The sequence below is a fragment of the Hordeum vulgare genome, chromosome 1H (genome assembly GCF_904849725.1).
Source record: "Hordeum vulgare subsp. vulgare chromosome 1H, MorexV3_pseudomolecules_assembly, whole genome shotgun sequence".
Taxonomy (NCBI): domain Eukaryota; kingdom Viridiplantae; phylum Streptophyta; class Magnoliopsida; order Poales; family Poaceae; genus Hordeum; species Hordeum vulgare.
Window position 1 is genome coordinate 251,788,456 of NC_058518.1, and position 5,570 is coordinate 251,794,025.

Below are 5,570 nucleotides of genomic sequence, written 5' to 3' on the forward strand. Positions count from 1 at the left end.
TTGCACCGATGACAACTTACTTGAGGGATCTTATTCAATCCATAGGTAGGTATGGTGGACTCTCATGGCAAAACTGGGTTGAAGGTTTGTGGATGCACGAGTAGTATCTCTACTTGGTGCGGGAGTTTTGGCTAATATGAGGTGGAAGCAATCGTCACATGCTAAGGGATCTCTAATCATATAACATTGTTCGAAATCAAGCAAACACAATTCATTATGTTGTCTTCACTACAGGAATCAGCTATTTTGCTGACATGAATCCTCTTTGCCATCAACCTTTTATCGGGGTAGACGGCAAAGGTCTTTTCACCTTCTAGCAACTGACGGCAAAACAAAACTCTCGGCAAAGATTTAAAAAGACAGACGACGAAAGAGGCTTGATGGTAAAGATTTCTTTGTCGTCATGATTTAGGTACGCTGACGGTAAAATAACGGTTTGCCGTCTGCTTTCCTAGACGTTGATGGCAAACATGGGCTATAGACGGAAACAAAACGGGGCAAGACTTTTGCCGTGTGTCGTTGACGCACCTCACGGCAAAGACATCTTCTTTGCCGTCTCACATCGTCCCAGATCACGGCAAAGACCCTCTGAACAATTAAAGAAAACCTCCGCGCTCTCCCGAGAGAACAAAAAAGGAAGTAAATAAACAAAAGGAAAACTTCCACCCGGACGCGTCGAAGACACTCTCCCCACAGCCACATCTCCTCTGCCCCCTCCCGCGACCTAGGGTTAGCCGCCGACGATGACGACTTTGTCGGTGAGCTCCGGCAGCCATGGCCGGCGTGCAGGACGTTGCTGAGCTCACGTAGCCATGCTGCGTTGATCCCTCTGCCCAGATCCGTCCATCACTGCCTACAATACGCGTGCCCAATCCACCCCCGCGGTTAGGGTTTGGGGTGCGACCACGTCTCCGCCACCTGCGTGCCTCTGGCGAGCTCCGACGGCCATGGCCGGCACGCAGGATGCTGCCGAGGTCACCTCGTCGTGCTGCGTTGATCCATCCAAGTAGATCCGTCCCTCCATGCCTCCAACACTCGCGCCCAATCCATCTGTGATTAGGGTTTGGGGGCACGGCCTCGTCTCCGCCACTGGCGGTCTTCTACGTCGCTTGATTTGGGAAGAAAATTTCATTTTCCCTTGTATAATTTCTGATCTGAATGGTTTGTTTTTAGGGGCATCAGTTTGGTCCATTCTGTGACCAAAGAAAATGAGTAGAAGGGGATGAGGAAGGAGTAGAAGGTGTAGAAGAACGAGAAAGACGAGAAACAGGCAAGGGAGGTGGGGCGATCTGCATGCCTATGGAGATCTGAATGTTTCTTGTTTAATCCTTTTTTATGTTGCATGCTCTCTGAATTTAGAGTAGATTGCTTTACAGCATGTTGAATAGATTTGGGCCTGTTCATTTTTCTATGGTGACTAGGGTTTGACCAGAGAAAAGAGGAACGCTTTCTTAGAAAGAAAATCTATGGTGCAACCGTCGTCCAGGTCCATCAAATCAGCAGCAGCTTGGGTCTGTCATCTCTCTCTGCTCATCCTATGTTGTGGTACAAAAGAAATTCAGACTCAACACTTGTAGTAGGAGGTCTGAAGGTGCGCCTCATGTTTAGCTAAAAATATTTAAGTGTGCAATATGCATTATTAGTGGAGGTAAAGCATTGCTAACCATGTGCAATTACACAACTATGAATTCTCCTCTAGACACGTGATTGAAAACCTACCAGCATAGTATATTATTCCATGTCAATCGGTATTTGTCACCGACCACATTATTCACTTCAGTTCTGCATGGTCATGCACAAACATACATAATATATTTCTGTATATGAACTGAACTTGTGCTTAGGTACAAATTCAGAAATCAACACTTGTAGTAGCACCAGGTCTGAAGGCGCAGCTCATGTTTTTTGCTTAAATAGTCAAGTGTGTGATATATTATTAGCTATGCACAAAACGTCTTTTAATAGTGTAAAGAGGGTGTATATGTTATATTACCAGTAGGTCAATGTTTTTCTCCCCCTCCCCTGTTTTGTTCGATTTGGTATCCCTGATGCATAAGCGATCATGGCTTGGTTCCCTGATGCACGATCATGGCTTGGTTCCCTCATGCACTTTCTGATGCGCGCAGGTGGCGGTGCAGGACACAGCCACCTTGTGATTCTTCTTCCACTTTGATGAATCCGGTCGTTCTTCTTCCTCTCCGGCATATCTGGTAAGCAACCAACTGCCCCTCTACTCTGCTTCGCTCATGCTAACGCTCGTGTTCTGCCCGAGTCCACGACCATGGAGCCCTATTGCTAGAGAAATTATGTGTTGGCCATGGTGATTTCTAGTGTTTATGATGCGGAGTGCATGGTGTCATATTTGTTGAGCGCATTCAAGTAGGAGCAGAGATTACTAATTTTGTCATTTAGATTTCTCGTTTAGTGATGCCAAGTATTGAATGGGTATTGGATTTACATGTAGCAGGGACAAATAATTTTTTCCAGATAATTATTGTTTGAGCATGTTTACTTGGACCGCTTAATTTTATCTTGATTGATAAAACGTCACATGTTTCTTTTGCAAGATATAAACATGTCTTAATTGTTGAGCTTGTAGGTTGTTATATAATACCTATTGATGCCTTTGCTAGATATGAGTGATATGTACCAAATGCTCCAGGTCCAGTCTTGGGTATGCTATTAATGGTGATGGTTGTTAGTAGAAAAGTACTCATCACGATGGAACTACTATCCTGTGTGTTTGTCCCTTCAAAATATAAAACCCCAATGAGGCCCCACAAATAGTCAACTTATAAATGATTTCCTGTTTTTCTTTAGTGTAATCCTATACAGAATTAACATTCAATTTGTGGTAATTGAGCTTACCAAGGAGGTGTCTTACTTGTGAGAGTTCAGTTGACACTAATATTTATGTTAGAAACTACTCCCTCTAGTGTTCTAAACGTCCTTATATTTCTTTACAGAGGGAGTACTATTTTTGATCCTGTAGTAGTAAGGATTAGTTTCCCAGCATCTTTGTATTGTGATTATTAGTGAGAAACTGACTTGGTTCTTTCAACATTAATACAGGAGAGCATATCTACAGAAGAGAAAAAACTCGATGGAAATCATGGTCATTACAGGCCCAACGAACTTGTTACGCTCCAGGGGCACCAAGAGTTGGTTGTGTGGAAAGCTTGTTTTTTGCGTCTGTTCATTTTTCTAAGAAAGGGTTCCTCTTTTCTCTTTACAACAGATAAAAATTGGTGACTTGCTTTCTAAGGAAGCGTTCCTTTTACTATTCATTTCACCACAGATTTGGTAACACTTTTAGGCTGGTGCCATTGAACAAGCTATTAACTTTATCCTATACTGTAAGCAAAAAAAAGTTAACTCTTTTTTATACTGTTTTTTCTCATGGTCCACAATGAATGTTCACATTGCTTCTTTGCCATGTTATCTCATGCGTAGGACTTGAGCATCTGGAAGAGTGAACTTGTTTACAAACATGATATGTAGTGCATCATCTCTTTGTGCAATAGTTTACTATTTCCTTAATATTCAATGACACGGCTGTACCGAAGCCGTACAAATCAATGTGAATGAGTTGTGCTATATATTACCAGTCTGTACATATTTTAATGTGCTTTTGATGGGTGCACACATGTGCTAATTTTGTTTTTAAATTACTTACATTACTTTTGTATCTTCTCTTTAGTTGCATCTCATTTTTACATTACATTTAGTAGGAGGTGTTGCATACTCTATTTGGAGGAGTCTGAAGAAAATGGTTGATCTTGCTGCACAACCCATCATATAAATGGTTGATCTTGCTGCAGAACCCATCATATAAAAGTATACAAACAATGAGCGTACCACTCAGAAGTGCTTCTTTCTCTACTCCTATCTATTTATAAATAGAAATCTCTATGCTTTCCAAGTGTTGTAATGTGCTATTTTTATTTAACATGAGTTGAAAAGCTATAATAGCAATCTAGGATTGTCACAACTCAAGAGATACTATTTTTATCTGTTGCTCAACAATGATTTTATTTAATTGTAAGGTGTGCATTTAATAGGAAATAATCTCTTTCTTCTGCAAACCAGTTGCATTCCGTATCTCGGAACATGTAAATGTGCGTGAAAAGTTGAGAGTAGAATTTTATGTTGGCAAACATATACAGTCAATTTATTGCTTTCAAGTCAATACGGTTTACCTTCAAAATGTGTAGTACCACTATCTATCTTTGCCTTACAATGTTTGGAAGTAAATATTCGGTGAAGTGTTTACATGTACATATTGGTGCATAAACACCTATCAGTACTGTACAGATTTCAGTCATCAATTCATCACATGTGTTCACATGCAGTTTATGTAGATAAATATATATGCCTTGCAGTTTTATCATGTGCATGTCATTCAACTAACTTGCTCTTGTCCATGCAGATGGAGACATGGAGTAGGAGGACGAGCAGCAGTTGTAAATAAGCCTGATGATGGAGGGGGCGGGAGGCAATGGTAATGATGCTTATGGCATGACCACACCCTGGACTTGTTGGCATTTAGAGGTGGCAAACAGAGGCGGCGCGCAGACAGCAACCTGGACCACCAGCCACCCTTGCCTTTTTTGTTTTGGTCGCGGTTGCTGCATCATCGGCGGCATCGCGAATCAGTATGTAGTGCGCTTGTGGAGTTGGGGTATGTACTATAGTGTCCATGCAGTAAGTTAGGTGGTGTTGTTTCTAGATTCAATGATGTGTTTTGCCTTACGTGGAGGCCAACCTTTGTGATCTTATTTGTCGACACTTGTTATATTGATGTGGTATGGTGTGTGTTGTATGTATATATATATATATGAATGTGTTATGGACTATATTGTTATATTGTTTATTTATGTTATATTGTCTATTTCTGTTGTTATATTGTTTATCTATATTGTTATATTGTCTATTAATTTGCCGTCTTGAACAACATCAACAGACAGAAAAGATGTGATGTGGTTTTGCCGTCTTGTACACGGTGGACAGACAGCAAATTTTTGAGGTGGTTTGCCATCTTGTACATATGAAGAACACGACGAACAACAGACTATTTTACCGTCTGTGATATCGTCAAGCAGACGGCAAAAATGACTAATGTCGTCCGTTAACTAGGCCGTTCTGTCTTCCTACCAAATATTTGCCGTCTACCAGCCCAGAAGACGGCAACATAATTTCACTAACGACAAATTTTTTGCCGTCTGCTCTCCCGGCCGCTGACGGCAAAGACACCCTTTGCGGGCACAAGGGATGACGACATTGTTTGACGTCATGGGATGACGGCAAAATTTTTGCCGTCTGTAATTATCTCTTTGCCGTCTGTAGCGTCCTGACGGCAAAATGCCCGATTCCTGTTGTGCTTCCTTGTCCAACATCTACTTCTAGGCATGCAATAGTTTAGTGAGTATTCACAATCATAGATGGTGTCAAGGATGATATATTTATATGTGAACCTCTCCTTCCTTATCACTTCCTATTAATTGCAACAATGACCAAAGTCTACGTTTGTCTACCCTCAACAAGTTTCAATCAACATTCTTTTTATATGT

At 41.3% G+C, this 5,570-nt stretch overlaps 1 long non-coding RNA gene across 7 annotated transcripts; it reads left to right on the forward strand.

Annotated features, from left to right (window-relative positions):
- Positions 1-615: 615 nt before the first annotated feature.
- On the forward strand, positions 616-4,468 carry LOC123430095. 7 transcript variants are annotated; one of them, XR_006622856.1, is made up of 4 exons: positions 616-1,279; positions 1,422-2,210; positions 3,073-3,356; positions 3,729-3,837. It is a non-coding gene; the product is annotated as an uncharacterized LOC123430095 (long non-coding RNA). The 7 variants fall into 7 exon arrangements; XR_006622866.1 differs by having other exon boundaries at positions 616-1,006; positions 1,174-2,210; XR_006622861.1 differs by adding an exon at positions 4,430-4,468 and having other exon boundaries at positions 617-2,210; positions 3,729-3,805.
- The last annotated feature ends 1,102 nt before the right edge of the window (positions 4,469-5,570 follow it).